Raw genomic sequence first — 27,940 nt, forward strand, 5'->3', positions numbered from 1 at the left:
AGCCCTGCTTATTTTCATGTTACCTTATATAAACCTCAATCTAGATCAAGAAAGATATCAGTCTGCTTCAGCTAATTCTACATCAGGTCAGTAACTAGTTAGCATGTTTGTTCTTCCTGTGTGGAGAAGCGTATCAAATTAATGAAAGTGTAAATCATTTTTAATGTTAAAATGTGCTCGTGTGAATAGTCTTTATATAGTTTTATGTTTGAGAATAGACATGACTTTGTTTTCCTCACAGGAATTCCTCCACAACTTGTAACAATATTCATAAGCAATAAATATTACGGGTTACTTCACCCAAAAATGAAAATTCTGTCATCCTTCTGTCACCCTTATGTCGTTCCAAACCTGTCAGACCTTTGTTCATGTTCAGAACACAAATTAAGATATTTTTGATGAAATCCGAGAGCTTTCTGACCCTCCATAGACAACAAGAGAACTACCTCGGTCAAGGCACAGACACGTAGTAAAGACATTGTTAAAATAGTCCATGTGACATCAGTGGTTCAACCTTAATTTTATGAATACTTTATCACGATACATGCGCTCTCCAAAATGGTACTAGGGTGACACAGAGGAGAAGAATTGTGGCATAAAGTCATTATATTCTTTGCACACAAAAGTATCATCGTAGCTTCATAAAAATGTGGTTGAACCACTGATATCACATGGACTATTTTGTCAATGTCCTTGGTACCTTTGGTAGTACCCTTGCTGTCTATAGAGGGTCAGAAAGCTCTCGGATTTCATCGAAAATATGTGTTCCGAAGATGAACGAAGGTCTTACGGGTTTGGAACGACATGAGGGTGAGTAATTAAAGGGGTCATCGGATGCACAATTCTCTTTACAAGTTGTTTGAACATAAATGTGTGTTGGAAGTGTGTGTACACATCCATTCTACAATGATAAAAATCCACCCAATGTTTTTTTTTTAAATCCCTATTTTAAAATCCCCTTTCTCAAATCAGGCTGTTCTGAGGTTCCTGTCAGAATGACGTAGTTATGTACAGGCCCCTCCCACAATAGTTGATTGACATGGCCATCTTACCTTAGACCCGCCCTGAGAGAGCTGTCATCAGTCCGCCATTGAGTCGACTCCGTTGCAGGGGAGGACAAGATGTCTCCGATTAAGCGATTGAGGCGTTTTGTTGTCTGATGTAATAATGAATATAGCAGTTGTCAGTTACTCCCGACATCTGAGCCGCTGAAGACACAGAGGATTAAGGTTACTTTCGTTTTGAAGGGAATGTGCTGATCTCCAATCTGCCTAAATGCATCTATGTTCGCATGAATCATTCGTGATCCAGCTTCATCTACAGAAGAAGTGAGTATAACTTTTTTTTTTATGAATCTTTGTATATCGCCTTTCTTAATAATGTGCTAGTTAGCCAGTTTCGCGGCTGAACTTTAAAGTCTGCTCGTCACTCCATGGAAGAGAGGGACGGGGTCAGTAGAGTCATTAGCATTTAAAGCAACATGGACTAAAAAACGGCTTGCTGAAAACTTTTTGAAGTGACAAAGTTTTGGTGTAGAGGGATAGAAATCTCTCAAGTTTCATTAAAAGTGTCTTCATTTGTGCTTTCAAAGATGAACAAATCACTTATGGGTTTGGAATGATGGTAAGTAAATGATGACAGAATTTTTGTTTTTGGCTTAATTAAAAACAACACTAGAAGAGTATTGAAGCATTTGTTTTCCACTATCCACAAATTTGGATCACACCCAAATCTCATGCAGTGGTTTCCTTAAAGCTATATAAGCTGGCCTGCTATTTTATTAACTTGCTGATAGGGAAGTTTTCACTTAACCTTGATCTGACCTCAGTGGCATTATGCCGAGCATATGGAGGTAGTAATGCTGGCTGACTGTTGGCCAGACCGTAGACGTTCTGTGCCAGTGATCTTTACTGAACCTCGCTGTGAGTGCTGCGGTCGGTGTTTGGTTATTTCCAGCATGGGTCTTTAAACTGATTACACACTTATTGATTAGAGTGGATAGACAGAGTGTGTGTGTGAGAGAAAGAAAGAAAAAGATGAGGGTTTAAGATTGTAGCACAACTTTTAATTTTATCTATTGGTGTTGTGGTGGCTGAAGATTAAGACCATCTTTTGTAACATAATGAGCATAGTTCTGGTCCTCTGATTTGATAAGCTGCATTCAGAGATACATGCTGATATTTTATATAATGTCACTGGGACATTTCATTGTCTCTCTGCTTGTCTGTTTTCGCCATACTAAAATTTGCACCAAACCATTTTCACTAATGGAGCAAAAATAAACAAATTATTTGGTCATATTTTGTTTGAATCATTTACTCAATATTTGTCTTGTTTATTGAAGTGTCTCAAAGTCAACATCACATTCACAGTCCTGCTGTTGTTCTGAATATCAGCACGACCATTGAAAATAGTTTGGTTACAATGTCACAAATACACAATTGGTTTTTGATCGTTAAATCAAACCTGAACATAATAATTTACAGCTTGTTTATCTTCTATTTGCATTTATCTCCTCTGTGGTAATTGCCTTGACTAGAAAATGTGTCTTTCTTTCTCTCCCACTGTGTTTCATTTTCTGGCTCTTTCTTTTGTGAAAAATGTTTATTCTCTCTTATTTTCCAGAAAAATTGACATCACTAGTTTTTATTGTCTGCAGTAATAGAGCAGACGCTATCACTACAAATAGACCATTAATCGTTGACTTAAAAGCAAATCTTTAATTAGACCACTGTGATTTAATACTGGTGTGGTTTTTTATTATACAATTTTTCAACTTCATACAAGCTCAGTAAAAACAGAAACATAAAAGAGAGGTGCCCAAGGCCCAAGAAGGAAACCAACTCCTTTGTTTGTCTTGTGGTTGAGATCATGAATGTCTTGTCGCTATGCTAAGTCATCGCACATAATATCAATCTTATCATCAGAATCTAAAGGGAGCGGTTGGGGATATCAAACTCTTCGATGAGTCACAGAAAGCCCCAATAAAAGAAAGATGAGTCTCATGACCCACATATCTCTCATGTAAAATATTACAGTATACTCTTGCTGTAATTACTGTCTACCATGGTGCTGCATTACAACCAGCTTCAGGCCTCAGAATTCCTTGTTGGCTGTAGGAGACTGATAGGCCAGTGCAAGTAGGGTTTTTTTTTGTTGAATGAATGATGAAGTTCTCTGAATCTGCATATTTGCTTTACTTTTACATTTATTGATTTGGCATTATTATCCAAAGTGGCTTATACCACAAGTATACACACAGGTATACAGCATGTTACCAAGCTAATGCACACATCAAAACTTTTAGAAATGCACAAATTCATGCAAATGACAAGCCAAAAAAAGTAGACTGGCAGCCAATGGCAGTGACGTCTGTTTCTTCGGTACAAATATGCATATATGAGCGTAAGCATGCAAATACACAGTACACCCAAATATTGAGTACAATTTTTTTAAATTGTTGAAGTATTTTTCATTAATTATTTGTTATTAAAAGAACTGTAAATGTATTCATAATCAATGTTTCTCATGCTTCATCCATCATCTTGTCATTGAGCAATTTAAATGGGATTTCTTTCTCTGCAAAGGATGTATGTGATGTTTCCTTAGAATTAGTTTTAGGAAAAGAAGTTTTAGGATCTAATTGGCTGCTCATACAGTATAGATGGAGGATATACAGTAGTAATGAGGGTGAGAAAGGTGATATTATTTTTGTAACTACATTAATTATAAGTGGTAATAATGTTTTCAATAAAGCCCAAAGCTAGCTGGAGCTTTTCTGGTGCAGGGGGAAATCATCTGATGCAGGCCAGCTGTCCTGGCTCGGAATAACAGGTCTGAGAGCCTCCGGCAAATGGACCTCTGTGTAGTGGATTGGCACTAGGGATGTGCATTTTTCAGATGAAAAATGTTTTGAAATTTAGAAAAGTCACAATTTTCCCAACATTTAACAAACATTTACATAAACCAAGATGATATTTCAGTATTTTAATGACACATTCACATGTTCATAGTTCTTTCATGTTAGTTAATGATCACATGACCTGTACACAGATGAAATATTGGTCACACTTTATATTAGGTGGCCTTAACTAATATGTACTTACACTTAAGAATAAGTACAATGTACTTTTTGTGTTCATACTGTATTGCAAAACACTTTTGCTGCTATTGAGGTGGGATATGGGTAAGGTTAGGGACAGGTTTGGTGGTGTGGGTAGGTTTAAGGGTGGGTTAAGGTGTGAGGGATGGTTCAACAGTGTAATTATAATTGTAAGTACAAAAATGTATTACAGATGTAATTACATATAGGTATTTTTAAAAATATAAGTACAATGTAAAAACATGTATGTACACAATAAGTGCATTGTACCAAATGATTAATTTAAATGTAAGTACATAGTAGTTAAGGCCACCTAATATAAAGTGGGACCTTATTATTATTATTAAGACAGAAATTGATTTCTGTTGTAAATTTAGTACTGTAAAAATGAAAAATAAAAAATCTTTGATAATTAAAATAATTGTATTTACACTACAATAAGTTGCAATACTAATATTTATGTCTTAGTTCTTTACTTTCAAACATTTATACCCTTGAGCTTTCAACACAAGACAGCAGAATACTGCTGAAATGCTGTAAACTTCTGTCTACAAAAATGTTGGAAATTATATTAATGTGTAAATAAAATAAACCTAGCACATGGTGCATTCCTAAATGCACATAAAAGCCCAAGCAGAGATCCTGCATTAACTGTGAACTGAGCCACTCTGATATTATGAATAAAACACATCTTACTGCGATTATCATACAGCCCCATTTATTTATTTATAATTTTTGAGCAGATGCAATGTAGAAATGCATGTATTAAAGTGTGTGAGTGTATATGAGTATGCCGGGCTGTTTAAACTGTGAGTGTGAGAAAATTCTGGAGGAAAACGGCTGTCTGGATCAGTTTCAGGGCAGGGCTGAAGGGTGAGGGAGAGGGAGTGAATGGATTTCTGTGGGCATCAAGGGAGTGAAAGAACCGTATTATCTGTCCATCTTTGTGTGGTGGTTCAGGTGGAAGGAGGGAGGGAGGGGGGTATCAGGATCCCAGCCTCAGGTGAGGAGACAAACAGGTGAGCGCAGGTATTATGAGGAAAGGTGAGCTGTTCTCTCTCTGGCTTTCTTCCCTTCTCTTCTCCTCCGCTGGCTTTCTGATCCTCCCAGCCTCTCGGTTCACGCTGTAAGTGTCGGTTCCTGAGTGATGACCCACACAGTGTGTTTCACTGTTTAACTGTGTTGTCATACTGTAACGCATTGTGGCTCCTCTATTGTTTAGTGTTTCCTGATTAATGGTGTCATGATTGAAGCTGTTGGCCTTCATGTGGTCGCACAGTAAATGAGATCATCACTCTCCCTTTCTTCCGTTGTGACAAGAAAAGAAGAGATGAGAGCGTCTATGATCAGGATGAATGGATATAGAGAGGAAGTGGATGTGTGGGAACTCTAGGTTGTGGGGTTTGGGAATCATCGTTTTTTTGTTGTTGATGGCTTTAGTGGCGAGTTTATTACCTCCATCTAACGCCACAAACACTGGTGCGTTTACAAGGCAGAGGGTCAGATGATCTGAAACTAGAAGTGAATTGGAGTTCTGTAGGTGACTGCAGCTCAGGGATTTGAATAATCACCATCTGAATACAAAGCAAGCCAATCGAATAACATGCAGGGTGGGAAATATGACCAAAATTGTAATTATAAGTAATATGACATATAACCACAAGACCACAAAACCAGTCTTAAGTGTCAATTTTTCTAAATTGAGATTTATACATCATCTGAAAGCTGAATAAATAAGCTTGATGTATGGTTTGTTAGGATCGGACAACATTTTAAACATCTGGAATCTGAGGGTGCAGAAAATCTAAATATTGAGAAAATCGCCTTTAAAGTTGTCCAAATTAAGTTCTTAGCAATGCATATTACTAATCAAAAATGAAGTTTTGATGCATTTATGGTAAGAAATTTACAAAATATCTTCATGGAACATGATCTTTACTTAATATCCTAATGATTTTTGGCATAAAAGAAAAATCGATAATTTTGACCCATACAATGTATTTTTGGCTATTGCTACAAATATACCCCACCGACTTAAGACTGGTTTTGTGGTTCAGGGTCACATATAAACACGTATTTGTACAATATCTTGTCCAAATCTGTTCTCAATTGACATCAGGAAGGGATATAATCATAGAGAACTGTTTTGTGTATCCTTAACTCAAACAGCATTGTATGTAATCTCTAAAATAAGCAAAGTTTGGGGTTTTCAGTTCTGGTTTTGATTTTGAGCTCACACTAGGAAAAGTCTAATAATACAGCCCAATATACTGTGTTAATATGAAGGAATTTTCCATATTCGTTTTTTAATAACTGTATTTTGAATTATATATTGTATTGTAATGTGTTTTAGGCTTGAAGGAAATGTCCGTAAACTGAACAGAACAGAAAAGGACATTATCCATTTTTCTACTATTTTTTTCCCTTACAGGGCAGTTGTTGTGTGTTTAATTTCCTGCATGCTGCTGAATTTAAGCGAGTGTGATAACCAAGTCCTGAAGGTTATCTGATGAAGATTGGATTCATACCCTCTGAGATATTTCAAGCAATTTATCACTGTCCCAGCAATACTCTGGGTGTCTGTGTTCACTCGCAGCAGTTTTTGGAGCTCCTGCTTTTTAAACACTGGGTTGTAGTTAATCTACATCATTACTTGATTGAACGTTTTTTATTATTATTATTATTATAACAGTTTCCCAGTAGCAGCCTGAGGTCAAACACATTGCTCCTTACTGACCCTGCACCTCATTAATCACCCACACCTGAGATCAAACCTCAGAGCAGATTTGATTAGAGGCCCACAGCCTTTATTAACTAGGATACTAATTATAGTAATGTGGCATTTAGCTGACACAAACTTTTCTTTTGCTTATTACAGGGAAAGTTCCTCTGGGTCACCTAGGGTTAAGTGAACGGCTGAATGAATGAGTCTCACAGAAACATGTGTGGGTCATAATTTCACCCTAAAATCAAAATGAAAGAATAATAAATTATATTATGCATGAAGACAATAAAGCCTCCTTTCATGAGAATTCTCACTATCACGATACGATGATAGTAGTCAATGGATTTTTATCCTGTTTGGACATAATGATTTTATCATTGTATCTGTATAAATTAATGTCAAAATAACAAATACCGATGTTTAAATATGTATGTATTTATATATATGATATACACTACCGTTTTTAAAGACATTAATACTTTAATTCAGCAATTAAATCTATCAAAAGTGACATTTATAATGTTACAAAAGATTTCTATTTCAAATTGATGCTGTTGTTCCAAATGTTATATTAAAGAAACCTGAAAAAAACTTATCATGGTTTCCACAAAAATATTAAGCAGTGCAACTGTTTTCAACACTAATAAAATGTTTTTATTTATTTATTTTTAATATACCAAATTAGCATATTAGAATCCTTGTTGAAGATTCATGTCTCACTTAAGACTAGAGTAATGGCTGCTGAAAATATATGATAAAATATGTTAAAATTGTTAAATTTAATTAATTAAATTGTTAATAATATTTCACAAAATTACCATTTTTACAGTATTTTTGATCACATAAATGCAGCCTTGGTGAACATAAGACACTTCTTTCAGTAATGAATCTTGCTGTAGTGTATAATCAATTGAAATAATATATGAGATATTATGCTAATGCTGAGTGATTAGGCTTCAGTTAAGCTTCTTTGTGCAAAATACACTTCTTTATTTCAACCACCCAAAAATATTTTTACAGTCTTTGTAAGATTCACACAGTGGTGTTAGCTCATGCAGTCCTTGCAGGGTTTTAACCTTTAATCTTTCACTTTCCAGTCCAGATCTTCAACCACAAAGCTACACCGCCACAAAATCACCACCACCATTTTAAATTCTTCCCTCAATTCCTCTTCCATTAAACCTGTAATCCTGAGCTTTAACATGGGCAATCGAATGTACCTGAAGGGGATATGGCTGGCTAAATGGAGTGGGCATGTCCAGACATGATCCCTGCCTGGGCTTATGAGTCCCATCCATCAATTAAAATGTAAAAAGCAATTTATCCATGACTCTATGTCAATTCCAAAGAGCAAATTCAGAAGATTGAATCTGAATGAAAGAAAATCCATCCATAGGTTTCTGTGGAAATGTTTCAGTCACAGTTCATCAGAAGAAAATATATTAAAATGTGTCCTGAAATAATGGCTCTGTGAGCTGTGAGAGCGTTTTAGAGGCTGTGTTGATGTGGTTTCATAGTCAAAACAGTTATTAATATAGCTGTTGTGTGTTTACTTAAGGTAACGTTGACAAATGTTGACTTCATACTAGTTAAATTGATGCCAGCATTCTCTTTGAGTCGGTCATGGTTTACAGACATGCAGTCGTTAGCTGGAAAAACACACTCATGAGCCGACACAATTGCACATGGGAAAAAAATATCGACTGGCTCTTGTAAATTTCCATCTGAACAGTGCTTATATATCTGTATCATGTGTAATATGATGTGTGCTCTGTTTTGTGTTTATTTATGTGTATGTGTGTGTGAGAGAGTATGAGCGAGTGTGTCTCCAGGGCAAGCTGTAAACTGATCCCCTTCTATTATGTCATGTTGTATTTTGGAGAGTTTCAGCACTCAGTTACCTGGACATTCCTGCTGCCTGGGAACCAGAGAAACTCATTTACTACAGGGACACAGAGAGAGAGACTTCTGTCTTTCTTTCTCTCTGTTTACTCCTACGACCGCATTCCTGTGCAATCACGCAGATAGACTAATGTATAGCGTGCAATTGTTTCAAGACCATTTTGTTTCTCTGTGATGCGCTGGCTTTTTTATTTTATCGTACATCTGTATGCAGACTCACATCGTCTGAAAACACTTGTAAAGACAGCAGTCACGTACAAACACAAGCTTTGACTCATCGACACGCCATGTTAATTCCATTAACATTCATTCGCATACGTGCAGAAGATAAGATCCTAGCCTTGGGACAGTATAGTTGGGGGACACTGGGACATAGTGCTCTCATTTGTGTGCAAATTGGATTGAAGTGGGAGTTTGCATAAAGGAAAAGGTGCTTGTCTCGTTCTCTTCTCACCTTCATTCAAAATGGAACACAATTTAACTGTATATGTGTAAAGTTCTGGGAGTGATGACTCTTTTAAATTAACCATTTTTTCAATCCTCTAAATTTTGTGTGAGTACACAAGTCATAACCGCATCAACATTTCTCCACCTTGTAGCTGTAAACTATAAACATAAGCCTTATTACTAGTGGGACTAGTTTTTTAAGGGGTTGTTAGAGAAATTTGTGTTTCGCAGACGTATTTGACGATTTTAATCCTATCCAAATCTGCCACGTCTGTTCTTCTCACACAACCTCTGTAATAATTCCAGAGCAAATTACTGGTTTTCGGCAAACTCTCAGAAAACTAATCTCGTATGAATGTGAATGTTCCTTGTGTGTTTTGGCCAACGTGAACAACCGTAGACGCTCTTACTACCGCGCATTTTTGATACGTTTGCCTCCAAGCAAAGAAATAAAAAACAACAACAACAACAAAAAAAACAAAAAAAACCCCCAATAAAATCAAGAGTCAGATCACGTAAACTGTTAAGACTGGCTACTGTAATATCAGCATCAGGTAAGATTACTCGCCTTCATTTCTGCAGTCAATTACATAATGTTTTAATTACATATGTACCTTTACGAAAATGAAACATGGTTTTACTACAAATAAATAATAATAATAATACAAAAAATAGTTAAACTAAAGTAACCACAAATTAACCATGGTTTTGGTGTACTAGCCATAGCTTTACAATGGTAATTGTAGTAAAACTGTGGTTATACTAATGGTAATTATAATTAATTCAAATGACTATACGCAATGCACGCATACAGAGCGCGTGATCTCTGCAATGCCCAGATGTACAAAACAGACCCTCCCACCTCTGTAATAAACATGATAGTCAGGTGTCAGATGTCAGGTGATAAGAATCAAAACTCAAACGTAGTTTAGAAAATTAGTCACGTCCGAATAGGGCTAACGATGAAAATTATGAAAACGAATGAAAGGAAGTGCTCGTAAAAGGACTGACATCAAAATTTCGCTGTTTGAGAAACCCTCCAAAGATGTTATTTTTCTACTATCCAGTAACAAATTTTGATGCAAATTTTAAAATTAAGTAATTAATAAACCAAATGCAAACTAATATTATGATGTTTTCAATAGCTCATATTTAAAAAAGATTACTGGTAGCAAATGAGTGATGCTCACAAAGGTAGATGAATAACAAAAATGAATAAAAACTGTTGATAACCACGAATAAAAATATAATACTGAGCCAAAGTAATATTGCTTAAAAAAAAAAAATATATATATATATATATATATATATATATATATATAAGATCTTTTTTAAGAAAAAAAAGTGTCTCACATTTTGCATTTACAAACAAATATGGGGTTGATCAAAAAAGAGTGAAAGACTGAAGATCTTAAAAATGCAGGATAGAAGAACAGGGAACAGGTTACAGGGGCACTGGTGAGATTAAGGAAACATGCAGATAAAACATTTAGACTGTCACTTCACTGGCTCACTGATTTGATAAATGCTATGATAATTTAATGCTCTGCTCTATTGTTCTTGTTATTCTTCTGTATCTTTTATTCACCCTTTCGCTCTATTCCCAGGCCTCATGATTTTGTCCTTTTCCAAAAGTCACTCATCCATAACGTTCCTCCCACGTTCATTCTCTCTCTCTCTCTTTTCATCTACTCACTCTTGGGTGCTGCCTTGTTAGCTGGACTGTGTTCTCTTGTCTTATCTACTCCAGACCCACAATTCCTTGTCCTTTATCAGACTGTCTTCTGTCTAACGCTGAGACAATTACATATTAAATAGCTGGGAGTCAGACACAGGTTTGAGGTGGAATTACTCTCAGTTTATTCTGACTGGCAGGTTACTTTAATTGGCTACTCATTTAAACAAGCCTTGTCATTTCTTCCTGTCATTTCATCGCTCGTCTCTGTTGATCCTTTTCGAACCCCTCCCTCTATCGTTAATTGGAACTCAGTTTCTTTTTTCAATTCAAATGTTTTCCATTTCTCTCTCAGCTCCTGAAATACAGGTTTTGGTGTCCTGCATAATGAACTCATGCACTGAGGGCTGTTATTTCCACACTTAATGGAGCAGGTCATTGTGATGTCCTGTGGTTCTGATTGGTAGGAGCGTGACTGTTCTTTTTCTTCAGTGGCTGTTTCATTTGTTCACTGGTTCTTAAGGCTGCTTCAGAGAAATGAAAGAGACGCTGAGTGCAGATGACAAGCATGAGCACAATCAGTCTCACAGGACACAGCATGGCAGGCATGGGTACTCTGCTTTTGTGTTCTGATGATTGAGATATTTTTATGTAAACATATTTTGTAAACACATCTCCTCTCATTTAAGTTATGGGGATGAATTTACACTCATACACTAGCTCTGTTCCAAAACCTTCTGAAAGCCAGTTTACACTGCATCAACACACACCGACTGGCTGGTAAGGTTTTGTCGGATCAGTGTGTTACCCTAGCCTGGTAATACCAAACTCTGCTACTTCGCTTTGCTTCGTAGACAGAGTCTGGAAGGGCATAATTGACAAGCGTTTACTTTCTCGTGGGCGGGTGCTTGTCTGAAGTTTAAAATCATTGGTGTATCCGTAAGCCAATCACATAATGGTTGGTTATGATGTATGTTATTCGCTGGCCCAGCCGCCTCGAACTTCCGCTGTAAACACAGGTATGCGGTGAAAACAAAACCATCCAGCGAAATACCGGAGTGAAGATGGCTGTGAACGACTTTCGCAGATTATGTGAAGTAAATCTATACATCCACAATTATCGCCTTGCCGAACTTTGGCCTCCCCAGTTTCTCGCTGACGATTGGTAACAGTTGATAAATAAAACTTTTCCCAAAACCTGTCGGGAGTAGGGCCACAACATCACCTCCATTCAAAATGTGAACCAAACACTCTTCTTGTTCGGGCTTCAGTTGGCAAATGCCGGGAATATTCTCCACAACAGAGCGAATAGCATCCCATGTCTCCATGTCCGCTGTCGTTTTAGATTTCCCAAACCTAAACTACAATCTTAAATTCGGCGCTTAGCGTCTACGTCACGGCTCTCAGCCCGCCCTCTGTTCGTTGATTGGCCCGGCTGCAGCGGAGCCGGAGATAAACTGGGAGATGGTTTGCTATATCAGACTGAGTACAGAAGCGAACTGAAATTGAGCGGAAGTACGAAGTCTGACGCAGTCAGGCTAGTGTTACCCCATCGGCATCTGACATTTTTATGTTCGATTGCCATTTGTTGGGTCGTGGAATGTCTAATAAGCAATACTATAGATACTATCTGGTGATTGTCACATTGGTCTGAATTAGAATTAATCTCTACAATCATAAAAACTCATAAGTGAATAATTTTGAATGCTCTACGCTACAGCAACTCAGTGTATACACAAATATTTAGCACTCTGCACAGGACTTACAATTAATTCCGGTAGAGTTTAACATTAGCCTGTTGCTAAGCTAACAGCTCAATAGTATAAAAATAAAAGATGCAGGCAAATATCGGGTAAAATAATCCATTTTATATTACATTACAACTATTTTTTAATAGTGCCTTAAAATGTTGTCTTCATATGTAGTTCAGTAGATTTTTGAACAGAGCAGCACATGCTAACCATGTTTTTTATGTGAACATGCCAGACAAGGTAATTTCCTGTGAAAGACAAAAGGGACCGCCCGCCCTGCGTTGTGCCCTGACGGGGAATGACTGGAGGAGGCCTGTTGTTTTAGTGCTCAGAAATCACATACCTTTGTCAAGCCAATTAACCCGAAAAGTATTTGACTTTCAGAGACAGGGGAAATTATGTGAGGGTGGGACAAAAGGGATGGAGAAAGTGGGAGGGGGAGGCTGCTGATAATCATGCCTGGGATGAAAGAAAAACATGGGCGATATGAGGGGCAGGAGGGTAGGGGTCAGGGCTTCAGTATAGACGTCATCATGTGTTTTGCATTCTAATGTGTAATATGTGTTTCCATGCTTTTATAAACCCATGTACCCCTTCAGTGTCTGGCTGAGTGGCTGAGAAATCGACCAAAACATTTAACGTGAGAAACTATAGTGCTCAATATGCTGTTATAGGTCCTGCCTTTCAGTCAAAAGAGCCAATTATTTGACAATGTTTGTTTACTTCAGAACATACAAGTATATTAAGTGGACTTGATTCATTTTTAGTGTGAAATATGTTGTTGAAATGTTTCCAGTGCTATTAAACTATTAAAAATAATTTGTCTGAAATAAAAAAAATTTAATATTAGATGAAAAAGTTAAATAATTAGTTAAATAAACCTTTGATTAACTTGTTTTGGAGACTTTGATGTTTCTCCATTTGTTTTTTCTAATTATCTTACCTATTTATTTTCTAAAATGATCATACTCATTATGATTTTTTAAATATCATGTTAATTAAGAGACCTTTAATTTTATTTGTACTTTTAAAAATGAATTAGCAAGACTACAGTAATAAATAAGTGTACTGAAAAAATAAATAAATAAATAAAAGACAATTTTTTTGGTGGATATAACTATATGTATTAGGAATAGTGTAAATTTTATATGTATTTTGGAGCATGTACGTATTATGTATAGATTATTTCTTTTATATTTTTAGGGTGACAATTTTATAATCGGTAGATGCAAAATTCTAATTCTGGCACATTGTAAATTTATGTATTATTTATTTGCATCGTCCCTGTCAAATAAACCTGAAAATAAATAAATCAATTAAAATGTTGATTGGTAATAAAAATGCTGTTTTATAAAACACAAACAATTTTTTTATTTTGAATACAAAATAAAGTTGCATATGCATATCATTTGTAAGCTTCCCATGTGTAGTTGTACATGTAAGTAATTTTTGTTTCTTTGTCACTGCTGCTCTATGTGTATGAATATTCAAGTAAATGCCTGTGGGCCGCACTGCGGCCAAATGCCAAACTGCCTAAAGGCTTTCAGAAACCATACATCCTTCACAAAGAGAAAAACAAAAAGACAGAAGAAGTTGGATGAGGGACAGCAGAGAATGCTAAACAATTTTAAAACAAGTAAATAGTTTTGAGGTGAAGCAATAAAAAAAAAATACCCAGCACTAGATTTGGAGATAGGCATCCATGTTTTGTAGACAGAATTCATACAGGAGATTACATAGAGCACACAAACAACAGAGTGGACCCTTGTCTCTCTCTCTCTCTCTGAGGTCACTGGGGGTAAAGTAAAGAGATAATTAATGTAGCTGTTCTAATTTAGTCTCTTCCTCTCTAAAAACCCTCTGCGGCTCTGCTGGTAACACCTTAGGTGGATGCTACAGCTTCCATGGCAACACCTGCTCTCTGCAGGTGTGTGAGAGCGGGAGAGGATTGGATGAGTGTAGTTATTATGGGCTTGGATAAATGTGTGTGTGTCTGTGTGTGAACGTGCATAATTACTATATTGATGTTTTAAGAGACTGTTTTTCGTCATTGGACAAAGTGTAGGCCTGCATCCATGATTCATTTGTCCTTGTTACAACAGGGACGTGATGTGATTTTGTATCTCACAGTAGTAGCAAATAATGAATACAGTATATAATTTTAAATATAATTTAATGTTTAATGTTTAAAGTGTCTTTTGCCCACCCAAGCTGCATTTATTTCCTCAAAAATATAGTAAAAACAGTAATGTTGTGAAGTTTTACAGTTTTCTATTTCAATATGTTTTAAAATGTAGGTTATTCCTGTGATGGCAAAGCTAGTGTCACATAATCCTTCAGAAAGTATTCTGTATGCTGATTTGGTGCTGAAGAAATTTTTTATGATGTTTCTAATAAAAAAAAAAAATAATAAAATAAAAAATCATGTTGAAATCCATTGTGCTACGTACTATTTGTAATATAAGTGTGCTTGTTCTGTTTTTCATTAAAATGCCACTTGGTTGATATTTGTTATATAAGACAATATGGGTTCTGAGTCCAGATACTTTTTGTGGCCATTGTAAGTCTCTAATGTCACTGAACTCAGTTATGCATGTATAATCAAACATTTTACAGTTTGTACAAGGGACAAAGTTTAGCAACTATAGTATGTTTCCTGGGGTTTTATTGGGGGAAAATGGGTGCTAGAGAAGCATGATGTAGGGTTATGTCAAAACAGCATGTAAGAATAGTGAGTCGGTGACAGAGAGAGACAGAGAGAGGGAAATTGCTCTCAGAGGGCTGGGAGTTCTTCCTGTTGGAATGAGCTCTGTTTGTACAGGCTGTCTCAGTCGGGATATCCTCCTGTACCCCCATCTGTGGGACACCATTTGAGTTTTGCAAATCATTAGTCCTTTTCTTTTCATAACTTTTTTTTTTTTTTTTTTTTTCATGTGGTCTGTGTGTATTTCATAACTTTTAAAGTGCTGCATTAGCATTGCGATTTACAGTGGGGTCCAAAACACTGAAACCACATTGAAAAATCTGTTCAGAGCTGCTGTCATTAAAGTAAAATATACAAACTTTATACTAAGACATTCTGACGTTGATATTCATTTTTCAATTAAACTTTTATTTCAAACTGTTATGCTGATACTTATAAGAGAAAAATGCTAAAGGTCTAGAGGTCCCAGGCTTTTAGACCTCACTGTATTATTCTGACTGTCACTGAATATGAGCGAGACAGACAAAGAGAGTGAAAGAGAGAGAGAGTAAGTGTGTAAGGGCAATGAGTTTAAAGTTGAATGCAAGTTGGCATATAGATGTTTATGGATGAATGGACAGATATTTAGAGAGGAGAGAGAGAGAGAGGGTGAGTGAGAGAGAGAGAGAAAACATAAAGGGCTTTTTAACAAAAGCCGTCATCAGGGCTTAAATGGAAAAAGAAGACTGGTGCAGAATAGCATACTAACATACTGTTCTTACTGTTGCTGCAGTATGTGTATGTGTGTATAAAATATTTTGAATAAGTAATATAATTAGTAATAGAGTAATAGTAATGGATAAAGCCTGTTCATGGTCAGTTCACAGCAAGGACAATAACTATAAAGATAACGATAAAGATGTAGTTCTAAAAATCGTTCTCAATATTAAAGAATAGCAGAGTTCACACCACATCTATAATGATAAAGGCACAGAGAAACGATATTGTTAGTTTTTTTTTGTCAGCTGATGAACGATAAAAATTTTGACAGCCAATCAGAATCAATCCTGCTGTCACGAGCTCGAGAATTTAAAGAGGTAGACGAGCATGCGCTGAGAATAAACGGATGATATTGTCCGCTGGATGCTGATAGTTATCTTTATAGTTATTGTTCTCGGCGTGAACGGGTCTTAAGAGAGTATAGTAACAAATAAGTAGGGGTGTGCGATGCTACAGCACACATTCTGTCAGTTGCAGTTCTTCTGGCACTTCCGTCCCAATATACTGTACAATACGACATACATTCACATAAAAAAATTCACATTAATTCAGTGGTGGAGTTACACTCATGGGACACTGCACTTTGTAATCACAAAAGTACATTATTTGCATGTGCTTTAAAGCCTTGCAGAGTAAACAATTCATTCGTGTGCTGTTCTGATATGCGCTGTTTTTGAGCGCATACACCTGAAGCACACGCACACTAAAAAGCCTGTCAAACAGTGCCTGATAACTGAACTAAGTTATCTTTCCCGTCTGATTGCACTAATACTGTCAAAAACACACAAGTTTTACATATAAACACAGTTGGCTATGTCTAAAGTGAAAGTAAACAGTTGAGAGAGAAATGGATGTGTGCTTGTATTAGATGCGTGCAGTTCTTAAAGTGACAGCAGACTAATAGTACTAAACATGCTGCCGCTTGTCATTAAAGGGATAGTTCACCCAAAAATGTAAATTCTGTCATTATTTATATTCTCTCATATTGTCCAAAACTCTTGACTGAAGAACTTTACAGTTGCTTTAATAAGAATCAACGACTAATTTATACAGTGACGTGTACATAGTGTTTTTATTTGTTCATTCAATTTCTTAAATGCTACAAATACACCTGAACCTGAGAAATAAAGCACTGTTTGTTTTATTTGTATATTATGTGTATTTGTAATGTGTATCTTTGTTCTTATTTTTTTATAACAAAGATAAAATAAAGACAGATTTTTATCTTCACCCACTTTGGCCTAAATATCTGCCATTCGTTTTTATTTCATATTTTGTTACCTCGTAAGGCTTTGTTTTTAAAAGAGGGACATTAGTTTGGCTGTACTGCTCAGACAACTTACAAAATAGTAAAACCAACATGACAAAGAATTGTGATAAAGACACAAATCATAATTTTCCTGAAAAAAAATCATATGATATTTTCGCCATATCGCTCACCCCTAGCAATAAGTATTAGACAGTATATTTACCAAAATGTGCAGTATACAACTGAAATGCATAATTCAGTCATAAAGTTCTTCAGAATAGCTCATTGATTCTTTCAAACTGGCAGTGCAGCCAACTGATCTCTCTTTCCTATCTACACAGCCTTATTTATTTCCATCCTAACATGTCCACATGCTATGACAATTTTCTTTAGCACTCCTCCTCCCCAGCACCACCTGTCTAGATCTGCTACGGGGGTTCTCCCTACTTTACTGTGCAGAATGTATCCTAATCCCTGTTATTGCAAACATGATTCAGCAGTAAGATAATGTCAGCAGCATAGCAGATCTAGTCCACAAAGATTAAGCCTACCTACACTGCATTCTAATATATATATATTTTTTTATTAAAATTATGTTAAATCTATTAGAAGAGTTATCATTGAACTTACTGCATGAAATACTATATCCCACAATGCAATGCGTTTAGCTTAACCTTACAGTTCTGGAATTATGAATTAAATTTTTATCATGGAATAATGTTTACTGTTTTACTTACTATTGAGAATGAATAATACTATAGGTAATATTCATTATACTGTGCAGTGTTCAGTAAATTCACTATTACATTCTGAACAAGTTTTTTTTTTTGCTTTTTTTTTTTCAGATGAAGTGGGTAAGGGGAGAGAAGGAGAGGAAAGACATTTAGATATTTCATAACTGTTTAATCTTGTCAGCCTAAGGGAGTTTTTCCAGACAAACGTTTTCTCATAGTAGAGGGTTAGGGATATATATCGATTTGTTGCTTTAAAATAAGCACCATTTACTGCTCAGTCTGTTAGAATGAGGATATTAGACATTAATTCACAATGAACATAAAAATATTTTAAACCTGTAACCGTCCTGCATTATTTGTGCTACAGACATTAATACCACAAATCACGTGTCTTGTTGATGAGTGCTTTTCTAAGTGACCAGATATGATTTCAGACTGATGACTAATTATCACAGAGACTTTGAAGGTGAACTCTTTTAGCTCTTTAGGTTTAATGAGCAACTATACTGCAACATGATAAAAATCATTCAAAACACCTCAGCAACTGAATAGCATCCTGAATACCTCCCAAAACTCTTGAGCATCATGGGAGTCTCTGTAAAAATGTTCAAACATCATTTGTTGTGTTGTTTATCATAGTAATTCTTTCTATACAGTTGCATTATTTAAAACTGCATTTTGAAATTATGTTGTGTCAAAGATCATTCAACTGTTTCTCGGCTAATTATACCTTACATAACTTGTTTAAGAAACAGACACAGACAGCTTATGTCTAAAGACTGATCTCTACATAGTTCCAGACTAAAACGAGTCTTAATCCTTGTCTTAACCCCCCACTGTTCACTGATTCTAATCTTAGCCAAACTTTTTTATTAAATGTTACTAAATGGATGATAGATTGCAGATGTGCTGCTGCTTTATGAATTCAGAGAACAGAGACTGTTGCTACATTGAGAAGGTCCAGCAAGTTTCAAGTAACCCTCATGAAGTGTTGCTATTCTGAGGAGCCGGATGCTGTGAAATACAGTGCTAGCTCATTATGAATTCACTGCAGTGCAATTGTGCCTCTTTTTCCCTTAAGTGTGAATAGAGCTCTTTCATATGCAGGCATCCAAGCATATTAGACTGTCAAATAGCTCTGTTGCTAGAGGGTTTTGGAAATAACAAACACAACATCCTGTTTAGTAATAAAATTAAAGCATATGCATATACTGATCATGTCCTTCCAGAGGGAGAGTTAGACTCTGGATATAAAGGCCTTACTTATAGAATACTGTATGTATGTCTGTTGATTGGCAGCTAGTCATTATCATAGACTGTGATTTTTCATAATGGTTTTTGATGCCTTTCAGTGAAACAATTTTCCTGTAGCTTATCTTTTTTGATGCACAGCTACTGTGGAAGCTGGGACACAGCGCTTTTAAAATGTCAGAGGAGACACAATGGGGGCTGAAGTGAATCATTTAATGCTCACCTGTGCACAGAGACACACACTCCTGCTACTGTTGTCCTGAGTGCTAAAAACTGGAGAGTTTTGTCTCTGAGCCTTATCTTATCTGCTTGATGCTGTTTACAGTTGGATTTTCCGGCCTCTGTTTGTCTTTTCGTTAATTTGCTAGTTTATTTAATGTATTTTGGGTGTATGTGATTAGGCATGATTGTGTGAGAAACAGGCACAGATCATAAACAGGATATGATGTATTTGTGTGTGTTTTGTAATGGGACAGTCTTTGGTCTTGTTTCAATGATTCCCAGGTCTCTAGATCACTGCATTAGCACAAAGGGATAATTATAGCTATCTGTCAAAGTTAAAGCCTTAAAGCTTAAAATTTTAAGACACCATTAATGTATTAAATATGGCTCATATATATTGTGGCGGCACGTAAAAGGCGGAACTGGGAAAGTGAAACCAAAACAATTGTCGTGACCACCAGCGAATAGGAACGAGAGTCTAATTTGGGAAGGAAGTGAGGTATCTATATATAGTGGAACAGAATCAAAGATGGGGGTGGTTTTCTGAACAAAGAAGTTGCGAGGAATTAGGGTGGAAGTCGCACTGGTTTCGGCTGAGCGCACTCACACGCACTGTGTATGCTGGAGTTTGGCCGGAGGGTTTCAAGGAAATCGTTGTCCGAGCTGCGGGACCAGCGCAGAGGCGTGTGTGGTTCAGGAGCGAAGGGAAGTGTTCCTGCCTGGATACCGTTTTTTCTCTTGGAGAAAATCCACCTTCTTTCACTGTTTGTAAAACTGTTTCCCCACGAAAACGAGCGGCCGGTCATATGGCTCAAGGCTTGCGTACCGCACACACACACCCAAAGTTCACTCACACCACATTCGCTCAAGCATACTGTAATGTACAACTCCCTTAATGTGAGTATTTTTTTTTGTCGTCTTTTATGAAGTGGTATAATGAAGTGAGTGACTAAAATTAATCTTGTTTGTATTTTTTCTTTTTTTTTTTTTTTCTTTTTTTCCTTATCGGTTTGGAATTGTAAATTGAGAACTGGACTATCGCAACTGCCGCTGCGAATACGGACTTAGACTGGAGGCTCTCGGTCGCTGCAGTACAAGCGATTATTTATAGTTTTTTTTTTGGATGTGCAATGTGTAAACACATTCATGTGACAAATCGTTTGTTTTTTTATTAGTGTTTTTTTTCCCCTTCTCTTGCGAAAAATACAAGTGACACTGAACTGAAAATCGTTTCTCCTTGTGCATTTATTGCTAGTGCATCTGCATTATTTCTTGCTGTTGTATCTATTGTATGTAACCGTGGCTTTTCAAGGCTATCTGGGTTAAATTCCTTTTTGACAGGCTTATTCCTGTCTGGCGCCCGAACTTTTAGAGACACTTATTTTTTTTTTGTCTCTGCAACTATTTACTTGGGGCCGCCACCGTTACAGAAGTGGCGCCCGAACAGGGACTTGAACTGAAAAAAAAAAAAAAAACAACAACCTGAATTTGTCTTTATTTGAATTCTGAACTGTTTTCTTCCTGAAGAGCTTGTGAAATTGTTGTAAATTCTGTTTGTTGTGTAATTGATCAGGAAAAAGATGTAATTTAAGTGTCTGTTGGGTTAAACTTTGTGGTGATTGAAATTTTTGTACTAAGAAAAATGTAACCCTCTTGTAACTTTTGGACACATTGTAGTTTTTTTTGTTTGTTATTTTCCTAGTACCCCCAAAAACATACACATACATTCCAGAATTTTCTTTTTTAATTTTATTTGCCCAAACAGTTTACATTGCCCACAGAGATTTACATACACTGCAAGCATGGCCACTGCTCCTCCTTCACCTTCAACGTCTGTGGAAATTGAACCCCTAGACGTAGCAACTCCCTCTTGGCCACCTGCACCCCCAGACATAGCAACTCCGGTCTGGCCACTTGTGCATCCAGGACCAGTTCCTCCCCCTCATGTTCCCACGTTCCACTTCACGCCCACTCAGTTCAGTAGTCCCCATCCCAGGACTCAGGTGCACTTTGCCTCCGCACCTCCAGGGGGCGTTGTCTCATTCCAACCGGACCCTATGCAACTTTGCACCTCCACTGAAACTTCATCACCTTCCTCAGTGTCACAGCATCGCCTGCCAGGCCACCTTCCCACACCTGGTAAGGAAATTCATCAGCTTACTACGCATGTACAAGGAAACTGGGACCAGTTATTTGACCGTCTGAAACAGCAAGAGAAAGCTGTGAGAGAACTCACCCAAGAATCTGCAAAATCCATTTCCCTGCATGATGCAAAGCTTGCAGCAATGGCCGCAAAAATTGAAATTAACCATCAGCAAATCTTGGACACGATAGCTGCTCATAAACGAGATGAGGAGGGAAGCACAGATCAACTGATTAAAGCAATGAAGGTGATGGTGACGGGAGAACTCCAGAAAAGTGAGAGTACCTTAATCTCAGAGGTTCGCTTTATGGTGGAGCAAGTCCAGCGGGAATTGCAGAGAGACATGCAGGCCACACAGGAAAACTCACAAAAGGACGGTGAACAGCTTTCCAAAGAGATCAGTCATTGTACCACTCAACTGTATGCCCTAGGAAACGACTTTAAAGATTTACAATTGGAAATTAGTAATTATTGCAAATCACTTGAAAGAGCAGGGGTAGACCAATCATTACCAGCTCCATTACCAGTTCACCACACAGACCCATCTTCATCTCCACCATCAGAGGCTGCATCCATCCAGCAACCTAGACCAGCTGTTAAAAGTGATCATTTGAAGTTAACTTTCTCAACATTTGGAAGACCATCAGACGACACTGATCCACTGTTATATTTAACTCGCTGTCAAGACTTTTTGGTCTTACATCCCCTGGCTGACACTGACATCTTGGCTACCTTCCGCACTGTTCTATACGGCACGGCACGCGATTGGTGGGAAGTTGCTCGATCTTCTGTTACCACTTGGAACAACTTTGAAACTGTTTTCCTCTCAGCTTTCCTCTCTGAGGACTATGAAGATGAGCTGGCTGAGCGAGTCCGAACTAGAACCCAGGGAGAAAAAGAATCAATTAGAGACTTTGCCTTCACATACAGAGCTTTATGCAAACGTTGGAAGCCCACTCTAACTGAGAGCGAGTTAGTAAAAATGATTCTCAAGAACATCAAACCTTACCTCGCCAGCCAACTTTGCAGCCGTGAACACTGTGGATGAGTTAGTGAAACTAGGTTTTCAGTTGGAAAAAGACCATGTACAACAATTACACTATGAAAGACGTATAACTCCACCCCAACCACCACAAAGACTCACCTCTAATCGCCCTGCTGAAAAACCTCCAGTCCAGTGTTGGAGATGCAAAGGTCAGCACCCCCCAGGCAACTGTCCACGCTATTCTTCCCTGCAGTTGACCCAGTCCTCTGGTCAGCATCCTCCTGTGGGAAATAAACGTTCCTTCCAACCTCAGAAGCAAGGAGTACCCCTGTCCAACAATACTCTGTCTATTACCCACCCGTCAAAATCATCTAACAAGTCAGCATCTAAGCTTGTTTCCATACCTCAACAATTAATTGTGCCCATTAATATTGGAGCTTGAGAGGAAAAGCCATCTTGGATACTGGGGCAAGTTATACCCTTCTCCATGAGAGTTTGTGGAAGGAAATTGATCCCTTGCCAACCTCCAAGCCTTGGACCCTTGGTCCACTCTATCTGGCCAATGGAGAAGCCAAGTGCCTTTAGGATGGACAGATGTTCAGATCACCCTTCACAACAAAGTCTTTCCCACTCAGGCTGCCATTCTCACCTCCAAAGCCCTGGCTTACTCTGTAGTTTTGGGCCTAGACTTCATCTTTTCCAGTGGTCTGCAGATAAATGTGTCTGACCAAAATATGCATTCAAGTCAAACCTCAGTGACGAGTATCCTTTTCAACCCGGACATGCCAGCGTACCCATTGGAAGACCCCAATATTTGAAAAGGAAACCACAAACTCAATGCTCACAACAAACACTTTCACTACTTAGCTCTATTCCGCCATTACAATGTTCGCCATCAGTCTCGCAACCATTAACCTGTGGATGACCAAACTTTGATAGAGAAGGCTGTCACAGAAGCTCACTTACCACTGGAAGGAAGCAACAATTACTGCACCTGTTACAATCCAACCCAAACGTCTGCACACTTCAGCTCGGAAGGACAACTGTTCTCCAACATTGTATTTACACCACTCACCCAGTACCCATAAAGCAACGTCCATATCGATTGACTCCTGAGAAACAAGATGCTGTAAGAGAACAATTAAAGGAAATGATGGAAAATGGTATAGTAGAACCATCTTACTCTGCTTGGGCCTCACCTGTGGTTTTAGTCCCAAAAAGGATGGGAGCTTAAGATTCTGTGTTGATTACCGTAAGGTAAATGCCATCACTGAGAGAGATGCATATCCCTTGCCCAACATCACAGAGATTTTAGAGTCTCTCTCAGGAGCAGTCATCTTTTCCACTATTGATTTGAACAGTGGTTACTGGCAAGTGACAATGGACCCTGAGAGTAAGTCTAAGACCGCCTTCATCACTTCCTCTGGGTTGTACCAGTTTAACGTAATGCCTTTTGGACTGAAAAATGCTCTGCAACATTTCAAAGGCTGATGGAAACTGTCCTTGGAGAATTGAGAGGAAAGATATGCTTTGTATATATTGATGATATTATTATATACTCACCATCTCTGAACCACCATTTCAGGATCTCCAAACTGTCCTCTCCAGACTACAAACCACCGGATTAACCATCATTCTGAAAAAGCAAATTCTGTCTTGAGGAACTGACATTTCTTGGTCATGTGGTGAACATTAAAGGCATTTCAGCAGACCCAAGTAAAGTGGAAGCCATACGATCGTACCCGTGCCCTGCAACCTGAAAGAAGTTCAGCGTTTCCTGGGACTTGCAGGATGGTACCACAGATTTTGCCCAACTTCTCTCAAATAGCTGAGCCAATCAATGCCCTGAAGAAAAGGGACGCTCCTTTCAGTGGTCACCACAATGTCAGAAAGCATTTGACCAGCTGAAAGCCTGTCTAATCTCTCCTCCCATCTTGGGCCATCCTGACATGCGACGATCGTTTGTGGTCTATACTGATGCCTGTGACACCGGTCTGGGTGCAATCTTGGCCCAAAGGAAAGACAGCGGCCTAGAGGAGGTAATTGCATATGGGAAACAAAGCAGAAATCAATTATTCTGTGACCGAAAAGGAATGTCTAGCAGTAGTTTGGGCATTGAAAAATGGCAACATTATCTTGAACCCAGATTGTTTATCGTTGTTACTGACCATTCAGCTTTACAGTGGGTGATGAGTTCCACCAAGACTACCAGCCGACTGGTTCGATGGGCTCTTCACCTGCAGAAATTTGATTTTGTGGTTGAATACCGCAAGGAAAACTCAACATGGCACCTGATGCTCTTTCACGGATGCACTCCAGACCTGAATGCAGTCTTTACTCCACCCAGAAGGAAGATCCAGAGCTTCCAGTTAATGCAGCTGTTATCTGGGAGGAACAACACAAGATACTGAGATTGCACAAATATTCCAAGAATTGGCCAGAGATGGTAACCTGCAAGCCCAATTTGTGGTAATTGAAGATAAATTATATCACCAGACTCACCTGCCAAGCGGCCAAGTACATTTCCGAGTGTACCTCCCCAGAAGCTTGATCCCCACCATCCTACAGCATTATAATTCACATCCCTTGAGTGGTCACGTAGGAATCTACAAAACCTACAAGAGACTGCACGATGTCGTTTTCTGGCCAGGAATGTGGACAGATGTGACGCAACATGTCAAAAGATGTGTGAAATGCCAGACAGTGAAAGGTGAAAATCAAAAGCCTGTGGGAAAACTTCAACAAGTCACCACCTCACGACCAAATGAAATGCTAGGAGTAGACATCATGGGACCTCTGCCCCGCAGCACTCACCAACAGGAATATCTTCTCGTTTTCATCGATTACTTTTCACGATGGGTTGAATTGTTTCCCATACGGAAAGCCACTGCACTGACGGTCGCATCTCTTCTCATCAAGGGAATTCTCACCCGGTGGGGGGTTCCTGATTTCATTCTGTCTGACCAAGGTACGCAGTTTGTTTCAGCTGTGATCAAGGAGATATGTACAGAATGGAAGTTAACTCAGAAAACTACAACAGCATATCATCCCCAAACCAACATGACAGAATGAGTAAACCATACCTTAAAACAAATGATTGCAGCATATGTTGAGGATGACCACAAAAAATGGGACCAGTATCTTCCAGAGCTAAGGTTTGCCATCAATTCAGCTGTACAGGAAACCATTGGAATGTACCCAGCAGAACTCCACCTGGGAAGGAAATTACAAGGACCAATGGACAAAATACTGCACGGCCAGAATCTCTCACCTGATGCACCCTCTTATGACACTGTTGCACATTTAGCTCAGTTGCAATCAAGAGCAAAAGAGTACTGCAGAAAATGTCAAGTAAGACAACTTAGAAGCTACAACAAAAAGAGAAGAGAGAGTTCATTTAAAGAGAGAGACCGTGTATGGGTAAGAAATTTTCCCCAGTCAAGTGCACTCCACCACTTTAGTGCCAAACTAGCCCCAAAATGGAAAGGTCCTTACCGGGTGATCAATTGGGCCCATTGAACTACTGGGTAGCGGTGGAGGCCACTGGGGAAGATGTCCACACTGTCCACGTGTGCAATTTAAAACCCTGTTTTCCCACTGCAGAAGAAATAGACACCCAAGAAAAACAGAAACTACTTGAAATCTTCCAGGAATCCCTCAGTGAAGATGAAGAGTTTCTAGGATTTTAAGCTCACTTCTCTTAACAACCACGGGTTGTTCTCTCCAGGGGGGGAGAGTGTGGCGGCACGTAAAAGGCGGAACTGGGAAAGTGAAACCAAAACAATTGTCGTGACCACCAGCGAATAGGAACGAGAGTCTAATTTGGGAAGGAAGTGAGGTATCTATATATAGTGGAACAGAATCAAAGATGGGGGTGGTTTTCTGAACAAAGAAGTTGCGAGGAATTAGGGTGGAAGTCGCACTGGTTTCGGCTGAGCGCACTCACACGCACTGTGTATGCTGGAGTTTGGCCGGAGGGTTTCAAGGAAATCGTTGTCCGAGCTGCGGGACCAGCGCAGAGGCGTGTGTGGTTCAGGAGCGAAGGGAAGTGTTCCTGCCTGGATACCGTTTTTTCTCTTGGAGAAAATCCACCTTCTTTCACTGTTTGTAAAACTGTTTCCCCACGAAAACGAGCGGCCGGTCATATGGCTCAAGGCTTGCGTACCGCACACACACACACCCAAAGTTCACTCACACCACATTCGCTCAAGCATACTGTAATGTGCAACTCCCCTTAATGTGAGTATTTTTTTTTTGTCTTTTTTATGAAGTGGTATAATGAAGTGAGTGACTAAAATTAATCTTGTTTGTATTTTTCTTTTTTTTTTTTTCTTTTTTTCCTTATCGGTTTGGAATTGTAAATTGAGAACTGGACTATCGCAACTGCCGCTGCGAATACGGACTTAGACTGGAGGCTCTCGGTCGCTGCAGTACAAGCGATTATTTATAGTTTTTTTTTTGGATGTGCAATGTGTAAACACATTCATGTGACAAATCGTTTGTTTTTTTATTAGTGTTTTTTTTCCCCTTCTCTTGCGAAAAATACAAGTGACACTGAACTGAAAATCGTTTCTCCTTGTGCATTTATTGCTAGTGCATCTGCATTATTTCTTGCTGTTGTATCTATTGTATGTAACCGGTGGCTTTTTCAAGGCTATCTGGGTTAAATTCCTTTTTGACAGGCTTATTCCTGTCTGGCGCCCGAACTTTTAGAGACACTTATTTTTTTTTTTGTCTCTGCAACTATTTACTTGGGGCCGCCACCGTTACAATATGATGCTGGCAATATTTTTTATATGACCACACGCTGTATGCTCAAGCAGATTAAAGCTTAATTTGATCTCTAATCTTGCTAAATGAAAAAAAAAAAAGTTAATTAATAATCTATTTTGTTGAGTACATTAGTTTTTTCAAAAAAAAAGAAAATAAAAGTTAAATTTTAATGAAAGGAAAGGTTTGAATTAATATAAAGAACATATTTGATGAGAACTACACAATATCTGTATGTGTGTGTGTGTGTGTGTTTTTAATGTGCCATGGTAGTAAAATGGTACTTTTAGCTATGTATTTTTAACAGTTTGTACAGAGAGAGAGAGAGAAAAAAAAAACGTATTCTGTTAACTTGATACAATTAAATGTTTCCCAATATTTGTAAAATAATTTACTTTAGTATAATGGCAAAATATTTGGTAACACTTTACAGTAAGGTCCTATTTGTTAACATTGGTTAATGCATTAACTAACATTAACAATGAACAAAACATTTGTTACAGTATATTTATTAATCTTTG

At 38.0% G+C, this 27,940-nt stretch overlaps 1 protein-coding gene and 1 long non-coding RNA gene across 2 annotated transcripts in view; one reads left to right on the forward strand and one right to left on the reverse strand.

The window, feature by feature from the left end:
• LOC131524835 (protein jagged-1b) overlaps window positions 1–27,940 on the forward strand; it is a 73,930-nt gene that overhangs the window by 9,186 nt on the left and 36,804 nt on the right. The window lies entirely within an intron of this gene.
• LOC131524836 (uncharacterized) lies at window positions 21,360–22,502 on the reverse strand. The gene is made up of 4 exons (XR_009267085.1): window positions 22,177–22,502; window positions 21,950–22,091; window positions 21,758–21,855; window positions 21,360–21,657 (listed from the first exon to the last, which is right to left on the reverse strand). It is a non-coding gene; the product is annotated as an uncharacterized LOC131524836 (long non-coding RNA).

The sequence above is a fragment of the Onychostoma macrolepis genome, chromosome 18, assembly GCF_012432095.1.
Source record: "Onychostoma macrolepis isolate SWU-2019 chromosome 18, ASM1243209v1, whole genome shotgun sequence".
Lineage (NCBI taxonomy): Eukaryota > Metazoa > Chordata > Actinopteri > Cypriniformes > Cyprinidae > Onychostoma > Onychostoma macrolepis.